General features: G+C 37.2%; 1 protein-coding gene and 1 pseudogene across 1 annotated transcript in view; both read left to right on the forward strand.

The window, feature by feature from the left end:
• Positions 1–1,256: 1,256 nt before the first annotated feature.
• On the forward strand, positions 1,257–1,375 carry LOC120587864 (uncharacterized; annotated as a pseudogene).
• Positions 1,376–8,406: 7,031 nt separating this feature from the next.
• The window catches only part of SLC39A10 (solute carrier family 39 member 10), a 47,639-nt gene continuing 41,973 nt past the window's right edge, over positions 8,407–14,072 (forward strand). Inside the window, exon 1 of the mRNA XM_039844300.1 lies at positions 8,407–8,543. The gene's annotated coding sequence lies outside the window, so the exon portion shown is untranslated. The remainder of the gene's footprint in view (positions 8,544–14,072) is intronic.

Genomic DNA, 14,072 nt, shown 5'->3' on the forward strand with positions numbered 1-14,072 from the left:
CCATCCTTATTTCATTTCTATTGTGGGGGTTGACTCAATAATGTAAAACCACAGGATCTCTGTACATGCTTCATAGAATATAGTTATTAAATAATATTGTGCTTATATATTCAAATTAGTCAAACGATATTCAGTCATTCTATCATCTTTTCAACTAATTATGGTAATGGATAAACCATTTTGCAGAAAAATTATACCTAATTACTAATGGTTTGAAAAAAGTGCCAACCTGTCATAGGTTGTGGTTGGATGAGGGAAATAAGAAAGGAAAAGAAATTGGGACGTTGAATCTGAATTTCTTAGTCTTCTTCTTACCTGTCCTCTATTGGCCAATCATGCATAATTGGCAGAGCTTGCCTTCCCAGCCCCAAACTAGTAAGATTCTACCATCACTTGACCATGGTTAGTCCAAAAGTCAATTCATCTAGCTCTGATAAAGAAGAGCTTATCAGAACTTCATTGTTACAGTAATTTCATATTAGCTGTTATCTCCTTTTTACTCCTCAACACCACTCCCATTACTAGGTTAATCTAGAACCGACTGATTACCAGTCACCAAATCTATTATTTCATAATGTAGAGTATCAGTTTAGATATTGCACAAATGCAGTAAATATTTAAAAGATGTGCTTTGCTTCCACTATGAATATGGAGTGCTACATAATATAAAAATTCAAATAAAATGAAATACAAATAGGAGTGTTAGAGCTTCATTTCTAAACATAGCTGAAATTTCAATCAGAACATTTTTGTTGGCAAAAACAATTTAGTCCTTAGTTTATTAAAAGAGATTTGAAAATTTAGCAAGTATATTTCCCTTCTCCCTCTTCTTCCCCCTTCATTAAAACTTAAAAACATAGTAGTAAAGAAATAACAAAGGTATAGCTATAAAGACAGAGAATGTAGTGGGCAAGAGTAATAAACACTTTTGGAAGATGGAAAGCGATGGTGAATAATCCCTCAAGAAACTTAGTCCCTGGGGATGAGAATGGCAGGGAGAAGGAAGCTCACTGGTGCTCTAGCACCCCAGAAACACTTGAGAATTGAAAGCACTGTGGCTTCATGAAAGGAGGTGAAAGATAGGCCTGGAAATGAGGATATTAGAAAATCTATGTTAGAAGCAGATTCCCCAGTCTTCTAGATTATAAACGTATATATCTGAGTAAAATCCTAATCTTTCTTATTGAGAGTCAATAGCAGATATCTAAAATTGATGAAATAGCTGGATAAGCATATCACTTTAAAATATGGAGATAGTCTATGGCCATGCCACCGTGAACATGTCCAATCTTGTCTGATCTCGGAAGCTAAGCAGAGTCAGGCCTGGTTAGTACTTGGATAGGAGACCACCTAGGAATACCAGGTGCTGTAGGCATTAAAACAATAAAAATAAAAAATAAATAAAATAAAATAAACTATGTGGATAAATCCCTGGAATAGAAACTAAAATAACTGAAGGTTTTGTTCTGAGGAGGTAGGTCCTGGAGTTGGTGTTAGACTGTTGTTTCTATTTTATTTGATTTTTAAAATTGTGGTTTAATATCCATAAATAAATGTACCATTTCAGTCATTTTTAAATACTCTAGCAAAGAGGCTTTATTACTCATATTTAACAGTAGATGAAGATGAATGAATGAATTTACAATTTTTGCTTTTTTGCTGGTATCTCAGATACAATAAATTAATTGAATGGATTTAATCATATTTTTGTTGCAGTAAAATATGCATAAAACTTACCATTTTAACTAATTTTAATTACACAATTCATTGGCATTAAGTACATTCACAATGTTGTGTAGCCATCATAACTTCCCATTTCTAATTTTTTCATTAACCCAAATAGAAACTCTATATCCACTAAACATCAACTCTCCATTCTCTCTCTCCTTTAACCGTTTCCTCACACCTCACAACCCCACAGTTTCTGGTAACCTCTGTTTTAGTACCCTCTGTCTTTATGAATTTACCTATTCTAGGTGTCTGTATCAATGGAATCATAAAATATTTGTGTTTTTGTGTCTGACTTATTTCACTTAGCATAATGTTTTCAAGATTAATTCACGTTGTGCCATGTATTTCTATTTGAATTTTAAAGCTAACGTTAATGTATTACATTGGGAAAAATAGAAATTAAACAAAATCCTGCAAAGTATTGCTCATTCTATAGGTATTTAAAACAAAGCTGAATAATCAGGTTAAGAAGGGTCTTTCAAGTCCACAGCTAGTAAGTTAATACAGTTGGGGTTCCAATTTGATTGTCTCTTTGACACTTATCAAGTCCAACAATTTCTGCCTATCCACTATTACGTCACACATGGACTTGTAGAGAGTGTAAATTCATATAAATCTAAGCACTGAGATGAATCTTTAATCTCCTAAATGAATTGCACTTTTAATGTGCTGGTATATATTAGCCTGCACCTGACCAATTCTTCATTGATTAGCACATTAGTAGCTCATATTTACATGACTGTGATCAAAGTCATTAACACATACTTCATTCTGCCTAATTTTTCGCACAACCTTACTGATATAAATAAATATTTGAACAACTACATCAAATCACCATAAAGAGGGGAAAGCTTTCGATTTAAGAGACTGTGGAGTAAACATCTCCCTTGGAATTGATTCAAAGCTAGTCAAGCTGAAGATAAAGTAAAAAAAAAATGTTCACATTATAAGTATCTTGAAATATTTTTATTCTGTTCTTTATTACATTTAAGATGTCCATTGAACTGCAACATTTATGGACTGAGAAGTTTTTGGTTCTATAGATTTTTGTCTTTAATTACCAACTTTTGCAGAAAGCGATGTAGCTATTCTCACAAAAATGGAGAACTTGATATAAGAGGTAAGGTAATGTAAGAATTAATTAGAACCAGACTGTCTGGACTGGGGTCCTGGCTCTGCCACATTTATGTAACCACTTCAGTTTTCTTCATCTATGAAATGGGCACAATAATATCTACCTTGCAGGGCTGTCATAGAAATAAAATGAGCTACCATATTTAAAGCATTTTAAATGATGCCTGGCACATTTTAAACCATATTACCTTCTTGTGTTCAGGATGGGAAAAAAGACTGTGAAACATAACTGCTTAGAGAAAGCAGCTGTCATTATAATTGGAATGAAACTTGAGGGTAATGAAATCATCGGAGACTGTAGATGAGATCATCTACAAGAAAAAAACCCAAGCATAGTAGTTGCTTACTATTGGGTGCTGCCAGAATCATTCTTCAAAAAAACATTAGGAAGTTTCTAAAACTTTTCTAAAGATGTGTGCTGGTAAAAAGAGGTGGTATATGGGATTCTAAGAAAGTAAAAGTGATTTATTCTAGTGAAAATAAAATATGATTTGAGCTTAGAAACAGTGAGAGAAAAATTCGGAAATCCCTACAAACTACTCTTTGTTTTGACAGTTTATTTATTGCCTTCCCTAATATATAGAATTTTGCTTCATCATTGCTGTCAAATTTTTAATAAATAAAGGTAAGCAATATTTGTTAAGATAAACCAAGTGTGTCTTGACTTTAAAACACATACTTGAATGTTTTCATGTCAGTTGTGAAGTGGGTCTCATTATTAATTATCTTGGAAGCCCTAGGCAAGATTTGAAATTTGCTCTCATGTGATGACATTTTAAAATGAATTTAAAAAATGAGTTAATTTTAACCAGTTAAGTAAATGAACCTGTTTTTAAAAATATTTACGTAACTTATTGCTAATTCATTTCCATGTTGATAATTTTCCTTAAAGTGTAACCATCTACAAATACTCTTCAAATTTCCAGTATTCGTGTGGATATTTATGTTCCTTTCTTTTTTATTCCTTTAAACTAGAAGCTAGGGTTTGTTTTGGAAAGTTGATTTCTGCTGTGTCTCCAGAGTTCCAGAAGATCCAAAATGGCTACCTGTTGGCATCTAGGCCCCATGACTTGTTCAAATGGCTGCTTACCAAGCCTATTGTTTTTGTTTGTTTATTTGTTTGTTTTGTTTTGCATTTTAGTATTCTATAAGTGAACAAGGCTGGTTAGAAGCCAGATTGAGAAATTACTTATTTGTGTAGTTTTCTTTCTGTCTCTTTATACCACACTACTGTTAGGAATCTAGATAATCATGCTTTCTCCCTTCTTAAAACTTCCTCTTCACAAAAACCCTGAAAAGATATACTCTCACAGAAGTATAAATACATAATAAAATGATAGTGACTTCCCTCAGGGTCAAAATCTCTTTGATTTCAAGACCCAGGATTGAAGTTCTAAATGTGGAATTCCAGGGATTGACAAGCACAATATTGTAGGTTTAGGGCAAGAAGTGTTCCTGGCACCAACATATAGGTAAATGTGTGGTCTGCTGGTTATCCTAGCTCTAGCTTGGAGCTTCTTGCATTTTTTCATTCTTCTGAGTGGGCCTTCCTCTTTTTCCTAGTTTAGTTCTCATTTCTATTTTTGAAAGGGCTTATCATGGTGAATCAGAGTCTTTAAGCCTCTCCATTATTATTTCTTCCAGTAGGAATGTTTAATGCTAAAGGCCTTTTGTTTGTAGTACAAGGAATTAAACCAAGGAATCTGGGTAGTCTAATAATAGCATCATCTAGACAAATCATTTGGAAGTTAATTTTTCTATCATAAGTAGAGAGTTGCTTGAATTGTTGTTTTAATTGTTTCATTTTTCCAATTTATTTTTGTTTCTGCAGATAGCATGAAACTCATTTTGTTGCATAGGCCAACCAACTCCGAATGGTCTCACTTGAGAGGCACATCAGTCAAATTTGACTCTCACCAGGGTGGGATTGGTTCATCTCTACCTGCCATTGTGTACTCTCTTCGAAGTGGTGGGCTTTGTGGAGGAGAATGGACTTGTCAATTACATGGGTCCTACTTCTTAGAAAGGACTCCTCTAATGTGAACATCCATACAAGCTCTCGGGGCTATTTATCTTAATTTTGGGAATGGCAAGTCTTTAAGTGAGTGGATCCATAAAGTTATGGTGGAGCCATAATTTCTCAAGGGATCAGAAAAAGACTGCCCCACTTCCCATACTGACCACGGGCTTGACATGTTACATATCACACAGTACCACAGGCCTTCAAAGAATCTTTTGCATTTCTCTGGCTTCAGATCTGGATCTGGGGGCCTTAATCTTAATATCTAGGCTGAAGTACATAGTCTCTAAAAGTAAATAATCAGTTGTTAATTTTGAGGCCTATATTTATAATGTATTTTTGAGGTCTTCTTTTCCCAATTCTTTAACAGCTGTTTCTGGTAATTAGTACCTCCACCTTAGGGCTATATATCAATATAATTTAGTCTTCCTTGTACTCTTGCCTCTAAGCATAACCTTCTCTGAACCAAACTATTTTGGCCATGTAAAAATCAGTTTAAAATGAACATGAATTTAAGGAAGTTTCTTTATCTTTGGTTATTACTAATCTTGATTCATGAAAAGAACAATTGACTTTGAAAGATCTGATTTCTTAGAATCAGTCATGTTCTTTATAAATTTAATGAAAGGTTCTTAAATTTGTTGTGAATGACAATTTTCTCCTTTACTAGAGGAAAAACTAAGTTATGACCTGGACTTTAGTTACAACTAAAGATTGAGGTATGAAGTGTGGTTCTTATTTCCTTTACTTATTTTAGCAGCTTCTTTTCTAATCCTGAGGGGCATAATAAGGCCTTAGACTTATTATATCATGCCTCAAAAAGGTAGATTGATCATGCTTAAAGTTTTAGATACACAAAATAAAATTTTGACTGAAGCAGTGTGAATAAGCAAAATGAATAAAAGGTAAACCATTTACACATAATTCAATATTCTCTCGTCCCCCTAGGAATTGCAAATCACATACATTGTTTTTATAGTTCAGATGAGCTTCTTTATGAATCAAATGAGATGGCTAGAAAAAAATGTCTGACCCTTTCAGAAAGTTCTATGATTCTAACATATTAGAAATTCCTTACCCTTACACATTCCTTGTATATAAAACTAGTAAAAATAAGAAATATATTATAGTGCTATTTTTGCTGTACTCTCCATTGTTTAACTCAGCAGGTGATTTTGAATAAGGCTGCAAGTCATTTTCTGAGATTTCTTTTTCCCAATAGGAAAATTCGTATACTCGTTTGCAGCTCATTTCCCTTACCTGGTAATTTTCTTTCTGTTAAGCCCTGCCTTAACAGTGTGAATATACTTGATCATATATGAATGTTTGAGTGAGTGTATAAAAGAAGTGGTAAGAGACATGGTCTATCTTCAAGTAGCTTACCCTATAGTTTTATGCAGGGATAGTATAAAAAATATGTAACAATTAGTAAAGCATAGGCACTAAACAATTAGAATGGAGGCCTTTGATAAGAAATGGATCCTGCAAGTTTCCTTCTTAGCCAGGCATTAACCTTTTAAGTTCCTGAAATGTGAGTGGTCTGGGGAATCCTGAGAGAAAGGGCTGGTGCAAGGGCAGGAATCATGGGGGAGTTCCGTTCAGAGCTGCAGATGTTGACTAACTTGCATTGAAATATTTCAACACCTGATCAATGAGTTCGGCTGTACCTGTACCAGTGGAATGTTAGCCTTGTGCATACATAACTAAAAGGCATTGTGGGCACCCTAAAATATGACAACTATAAATACTACATCTTATTGATATTTAGAAGATCCTGCATATATTTTAAGGATGCTGATAATATGTTTGATAAAATTATGAGCCTTAAAATATCAGGGTAATTTGGAAGCTTTTTGTGTTTTGGACCCAAAAGATGTACTATATTGGTATGTAGGATGCATACTATATTGATTTTATGACATCTAATGACTCTAGTTCTGATTTTATTAAATCCAAGGACTTTACAATAAATTAAAGCAGTTTCCTTAATTTATCTGTGAATCTTAAGACTGTGCTCATTGTCTCCCAGTTAGTGACAATGGTTAGACTTGAAACTAGGATTATGACTTGATCTCATTCCTCTACACCTCAGGCCTTCTTTTGCCTAATAGCAGCTGTGGAAACCGCCAGGAATGAGGCTTTTCCATAGATATAACAAGCTTAGTATCCTGGCAGTCAGTAGAGTAGGCTTTTATAAACACCTAAAAGATGTTCTTTGTAGAGATACAAAACAGAAACAACACAACCTTCCTTCAGGACGGTAAATATGCAGAATAGCAAGAATATGTAGCTATACTAACTGGGTTTGATCTCAACTCTCCTCCCTACCTGTTCTGTGATCTTAGGCAAGTTACTTAACTTCTTATGCCACAGTTTCCTGATAGGATAATACCCACCTTACTGTGTTATGAGGATGAAATGAACATATATATAAAGCTCTTAATAAGTACCTGACGCATAGCAAATCTTGCTATTATCTTGCTATTACTATTTATCATGGTTTTATGCACTCTGCAAGGTACCCCCAGAACGCTATTAGAAATTCTGGCTGAATACAGGAACAGGCACACCAGACAATATGGATAAGCCTCACCGTGGAGATTGAAATAAGTGACAGGAAGCAGAGTAATGAGCAAAGGGAAGGTGTCCAGAGCCATCTTTTAAGAAAGTACGGGTTGTGAATTGCTTAAGAGGGTAGGAGGCAATTCAGGTTTCAGGTATGGTGTGAGCAAAGGAATGGGAGCAAGAATGAGCACGACGTAGGCAGGAGTCCATGGAATTTCTTGGCTGGATCCGGAGTTTTTGCCGTTTGTTGGGTGTTAAGAAATAACGAGTTAAGCAGTAGAAGGTGGTGGAAAGCCTTGGAAAGTTAGCGAAAGCCTCAAGAATTATCTAAGGGCGTGCAATGCTCAATGGACCCAACTTTTTCTTTTAGGTTTGGAAGGCCCGCAGGAAGTGCACTTTAGAATAAATTGTGGGGGCGGCGGGAGTGGAGAGAGAACTATGCAAAAGACCTCGCACTTAGCACTAAACAAATGTTCCTTTTTGCCCTAAGACTGAAAGCTTACTTTAACAAAGGAGAGGAGTTAAATTAACGTAGATGTTTAACTCCTGTACAGATAAACATCCTAATTTATCAATCTGAAACCTTTTGGTTAAAGCGTTGTGCTTAGCGCGCTCATTACTCATCCGCCTCCCCAGGCCGCAGCAACCGACGACCAAAGCCGGGAGAAAAGGAGTGGTAAAGAGCGCTCCACGCATGCGTTAGAAGCCGCCCCAACTCCCCCACGGCGTTCTTTCTTGGAACAAAACTAGCGTGGAGCCACGGGGCTCCGCAATTTGCGTACACTCGAATTAACTCTTGCTCCGACTGTCCGCGTGGAATCCGCGAGTGGTGCGGTTCCCCTACGCAAGTTGCGTTACCCTAGTGAATGGCTGGGTGGTGCGTGTACGCCTAGAACGTAGCACCCATTAGGCGGACCGGGTGCGGCTGCGCAGGGACCTGAGTGGGCCTTGTACGCCGCTAGCGTAGTGTGGTGTCTGACGTGCGGGCTTCCGCGACGCAGTTAGCGCAGCCAGCTTTGGTGAATACACGATTTGGTGCAGCCGGGGTTTGGTACCGAGCGGAGAGGAGATGCACACGGCACTCGAGTGTGAGGTAACTATAAAACCCCGATTTGTTTACATTCCCTCCCCCAGAACCGGCCCCAAGCGCTGCGGATACTGCGAGTCCCGGGACGGCGGCGGCGGGGGTTGGGGGGTTGCGATTAGAAAGGGAGACTGGAACCTGGGAGTCGTGGCTGCGTCCCTCGGGGATCCTGGCGCTGGGGTTCCCGCAGCTGCTGCAGTCCGTGGCAGCCGCGAAGCCGGAGCAAAGCGCGTGGGGCTGCGCGTGGGGCGCGGCGGCTCCTCGTGTGCGCTCTCGGCTGCCGCGGGTTTGGCGGCCGGGCAGCCTCCGCCCCGCGTGCAGCACCGGGCTCCGATTTAGTCTCTTATGCAGTCCGGGGAGCCGCGCGTGGAGAGAGTGACCGACGGGCGGGCGGCGGCGGTTAGGGGGCTGCGCGCGGGCGGCCATGGGGGCTGAGGGTGGGAGGATGTGCAGTCTGGTCTTGGAGGGGTCAGGCTGGGGTGGGGTCGAACGCCCCGGGTTGTTCTCGGGCCCTTCCCTTGGGTCTGTTATGGGATCGGGCGAGGAGACCCAGGGATGGAGCCTGGGCGCCGCAGTTCCGGCACCCGGAGGCTAACGGACGGTGGTGCCGGTGCTGGGTTCCTGGAGGAACATAAATGGGAGGAGATCGTGGGGAGGGGTTTCTTCTGACCAACCGAAAAAGAAAGCCGGAGTGGGGCGCAAGGGGATTCACATTGAAGCCTACAGAGGTCCCTGGGCGAGGGGTTCCATGGGGGGCTGGGTCAGTGAACCAGCAGGTGGGCAGGGAGGAGGTGGCATGGGCTTTGTTCCTGAAGGCCCTGGGGCGGAGAGCGGTGTGGGGCCCGGCTGGGAGAGTATGTCGGGGAGCTCTTGCGGCTCCCCTCACCGGGTAGCGGGATCTGCTCAACCCCTTATGCTTCTCCCTTTGGACCCCTGAGTGCCCCAGCTAAGAAAGGGGCCTTTGGAGGGCGCGGGGAACAAGTGACGTTGAAGGTCTTCCTGTGGCTTCTGTAAAGAAATGTTCACGTGGGGAGCCTGTCCACATGGCCTGTCCTTATGAGCTGGGCACGAGGAAGAAATATCAGCAGAATCCTAAGTCTTCAGTTGGAAGGGTCGTTCACTCAAGTCCCTGTTTTAAGTAATAAAGAGTGACATTAAAGCACGTAATTTTTTAAAAAGATTGTAGGTTTTGCTGTCTTTTTTTTTAACTTTCATTTAATGTCTTACGCTATTAAGTACTCCAGTTTCACCTTAACTGAGTCATTCCTGATGGAGCAAAACTCATGTGACAGGTTTACATTTCATTTGTATGCTTATCTAAATTCTATATAGTTAAGAACAAGGCAAGATATTGGAAAAAGTGGCGAATTTTGAATGTAGTTAATTTTTGTAATGCAATTGAAAGCCTTAAGACTCGTGTACTGTTTTATATTATTGGGACTTCCTATTCTACAAATTTTGAATATATTATGAGTCTGTCACTTGTTCAAGATCTTGGGAGTCCATACCAGACAACCCACATCCCTACCTGGCTAAATTCCGGTAGAGGGAGAGAGATACATGGTATCAGTGATAGTGGTATGAAGAAAATAGTGTTTTACTGGAGAGACAAACTTGTGTGACGAACCTCAGAATAATGTCTTTAAATGTATGAAATCAATAGAATTGCAACAGAAACCAATTTTGAAATATAAATATCAGTATTATTTATGAAGAAGTCATCCATGTTTTAGTAAATCATTAAATATCAAGAGTTGTGGCAGGCCTGATGACTAGTAAGTGATCTTTGAAGGATTTAGTTTGATTTATAGTGATAAAGTTTCAGGTAATGCATGTCACTGTGATTTTTGCCTATATTCATAACAAGGAAAAACTGAATTTCAAAGATTAAAAGTAAGGTGTCTTCCCTATCAAAATTCACAAACCTGAATTTTATAGACAGACCGCTGGATAAGAACTGTTCTAGAATGATTTGGTACTACTTTAAAAGAAGTGGTTAGGGAAGACCTCTTTTGGGGTGACATCAATAATATATTGCATGAGGATAGTCTGTACTTGTTCTTTTAACAATTTATATTCCTCTATTAGCTTAAAAGCTAATACAGTTCTTCCTCCTTTTTAGTACCTGATTTGAAGTACTTTTAGGAGGCCTCAAGTTTAGTATGCAGAGTACTACTGTAGGGAGAATTTTTTATTTAAGCTGATTTTTGGAGAATATGGGATATAGGTATTATAGCTAGGGAAATTATTCAATGGGAATGATCATTTGCTTTTAATTAAAGAATTTATCTTGTTATTCTATTACCCCTCCCCCACCAATCCCCAGTATCGATAAGAATCAAGAACTTTGGAGTTCAAAACCGTGACCCAGTATTGACTAGTTTGGTTACTTTTGAGCAAGTTGTTTTACCTTAATCTTTTATCTGTGAACTTGAAGTACTAAAAAAACCTATCTCATTGTTTACTGTGACCATTAAATGACATAATAAACCAAAGGGCTACAGATACTTAATTTCTTACCTTTTTTTTATGTATAAAAGTTTCAGTTATTTAGCAGTAGAAGGACTACTTTCTGCCTTGTCTTTTTCTCCAGTTCTTTATTACCCCCAGAATGTGTTTTAGTGGTCTCTACTGGGCCTTTGTTGGCGACACCGTTATCCTGCTATTGTTACTCATGTAATATAACACATCGAATTTTTTCTGCTTCTCTTGCTTTTCTAATTTATAATTTCATGCATACATCTTGTTTTCCCCTCCAGACTAAATTTCTTGAGGAAGACATACTCCATAACTTTTTGTCACATGATGCTCACGACACATTATTCAATAAATGTGCGAATCTTGTCAGGCTCTTTAATGAAGTTTAAAATGTTTATTGAGTGAAGCACAACTTCAATTTAGCATTAACACAAAGAAGTAATTTGAGTAAAAATGTCAGCCCTTGTGTATGTAGTGCCTACCTTAAGAATGAATGGAAATGCTGTGTGCTTCCTTTGTTTTATATCAAAAGAACATTATCATTTGTGCATTTTAAACCGATAAAAGATGCAGAAATACACAGAAAAGGGGAAAAAGTGTAGGCAATTAAAAGGGAAAGCTGATTTTTTTTCTTTGTAACAAGTTTTATAACCCTATTAAGTCATCTTTTATTATGTGAAATTCTCAAAAATATATTAGCTTTTTTTAAGTTTACAGGTTAGAAGAGTGCCCAGTCTGTCCCAACAGCTTGATGCTGCCCCCTAGTGTTTGGTTCTCATTGAAGTTTTCTTGAGCTTAGATTCACCACTTTTACCTTCACCTTTTCCTAAAAACAAGATCTATTTAAATTACAATTAGATTCCTTAGTGCTGTATATCTAGCCTATCCTAGGATTTCCTCCAGCTGGTTAGTATTGCTTTTAAGATGGTCATCGCCATTTTGAATTTGTTAACTTTGATTGCTTCCATAGTTATTTTTAATTGGCTGATTGCTTTTAGCTCCCAGTTTTCCAAATTTGATCTTGGCTTTGTCTTGAATAGAGTGATATAAAAATGTGCTTTCTGGCTCAGTCTAGTCCCATACAACTTTGTATTGCCTTGACTGTACTGAAAATAAAATTTGAAAATGCTAAAATCACATGGTGAGCTTTTTTTTTTTAATTCAAGTTTATTTTTAACTAGTTTATTTTTACTAGAATGAGCTTTGAAAAATAGCCTCTAGGACCTTTAATCGCAAGATTTTCTATAGTCATTTATGTAAACTAAAGTTTCAAATTATACCAGTTATTGATATTCTAGACTACTTTTTTCATTGTTTTCATAAATTCTGTGAGTCACATGACTTAGGTTTTTCCAAAATAAGCAAATATATTCTCAATAAAAATTTACCACAATCAGAATATTCGAAAGTGTGTTCAGTAAGTATGAAGACAATTTACAACTGAAATTGTAAAGTTTTAAACAATAGCATTGAAATTATTTCCAGCTGCTTAAGGGATACAATTTATTGTTATATCACATAAATATAGTGTCAAATTATATTTTTCTAATCAGAACATAAAGGTTTTTTTTTTTTTTTGGTTGCAGATGCAAGGATTGGATATTTTAAATTTTTAATATTAGATTTCTCATGTTAAAAGATGCTATTAGAATGGGGCGGTAGTGGTAGTGTTCAGAGGTGTAAGTATAAGGATAAAGTCTAAAATCTTACTCATTGTTTAAATTATATTCAGTAAGTGGTAGATGATTTTATAATTACCTAATTTTATAATTACTCATTATATTGAAGATATTTTACTGCTGAAGGGGAGGGCAGTATCAGATTATATTTGTCTTTGCATTAACATTTCTAACATATGTATACCCTTAATATGTACCCTATTTTGCGGGACCATCCATCCCGTTCAGGAAAAGAGGTTTTTGGGGATTAAAAAAGTGAGTCAGAATGTTGTAGGAAGTATCCTTATCCTATTAATATGGTAAGATTATGTACTTTCATAGGACCAGAAATATTATTAGAATTACTGTGGGCTATGTGTTATTTTTAATCCTCTCATAATTAATACGTGTCAGTGATCACTTTAGTTTTTAGATTTTCATTCACATAAAAAGAAAATCTAAATAGCTTTCGATTGTAGTAACAAGATTACAAGATATACATTCCACTGTTCTATTACTTCAATGTCTGTAAAATACAAAGAGACCATTTCATATGTGCCCTCACACTTCTAAATTTTTTCTCAATTCACTTTTGATTCTTTTACGTCTACCAATCCCTAGGTCTAGTTCTTACTCTTCTATCATTCTTTGACATGTTGCTATTATTTTAAAAAGCTGTATTTCCCTAAACCTATATGAGTAAAATACTTTAGTAGAGAAGGGTTCAGTCAAATATAAATTTATTAGTAAAGTGGGTTCTCGGGTAGTCTTCCCTTAAATAGTGTAGAAGCTTTTCATCTCCCCCTTTCTATTTTCTCTCTGTAGGAGATATAACACCTTTATTCTGCTTGGAGTTGGATTGGGAAGCCCTTGGTTTTCGACTCTGAGCTACCACGTAACACTATCACACTGTCTCTACTACTTTTGTAGCATCTCTCGCAGTTTACTAATTTGGAATGTGTACCTCCTTCAGAGGAGAATGTTTCATACTTGTTTTTATGCCTTCTTCCTGCCTCTTTTCCTTTTTCCTGCTTTTTTCTTCCTTTTTCTCCTCTCCATGCCCCCCCTTCCTTATAAAGCAATTCATGATCACATGTTTGCTGGCCAAATATTTTGGTGTAATAACTCTTAGTGCACCTCTTCTGAAGGTGAATCATTACTTTATTCTGTTTATATGTAAAGTGCTGTTATACAGGAAGATGGTCTCTTGATGAAGGAGGCTGTGAAAAGATTGATTTACATACCTTTCCAAGATAAACATATTTATAATAAGGTAGTAAAACAATGAAATCAGTAAAACAATGTAATATTAGAAAAACATGATTATAACATTTATTTATTACCTAATAAAATTTGTTATTAGAGAACAAAATAGAGAACAGCTAGATACTATGTCTTATGT

Source organism: Pteropus medius, unplaced genomic scaffold (assembly GCF_902729225.1).
Source record: "Pteropus medius unplaced genomic scaffold, Ma_sr-lr_union100, whole genome shotgun sequence".
Classification (NCBI taxonomy): domain Eukaryota; kingdom Metazoa; phylum Chordata; class Mammalia; order Chiroptera; family Pteropodidae; genus Pteropus; species Pteropus medius.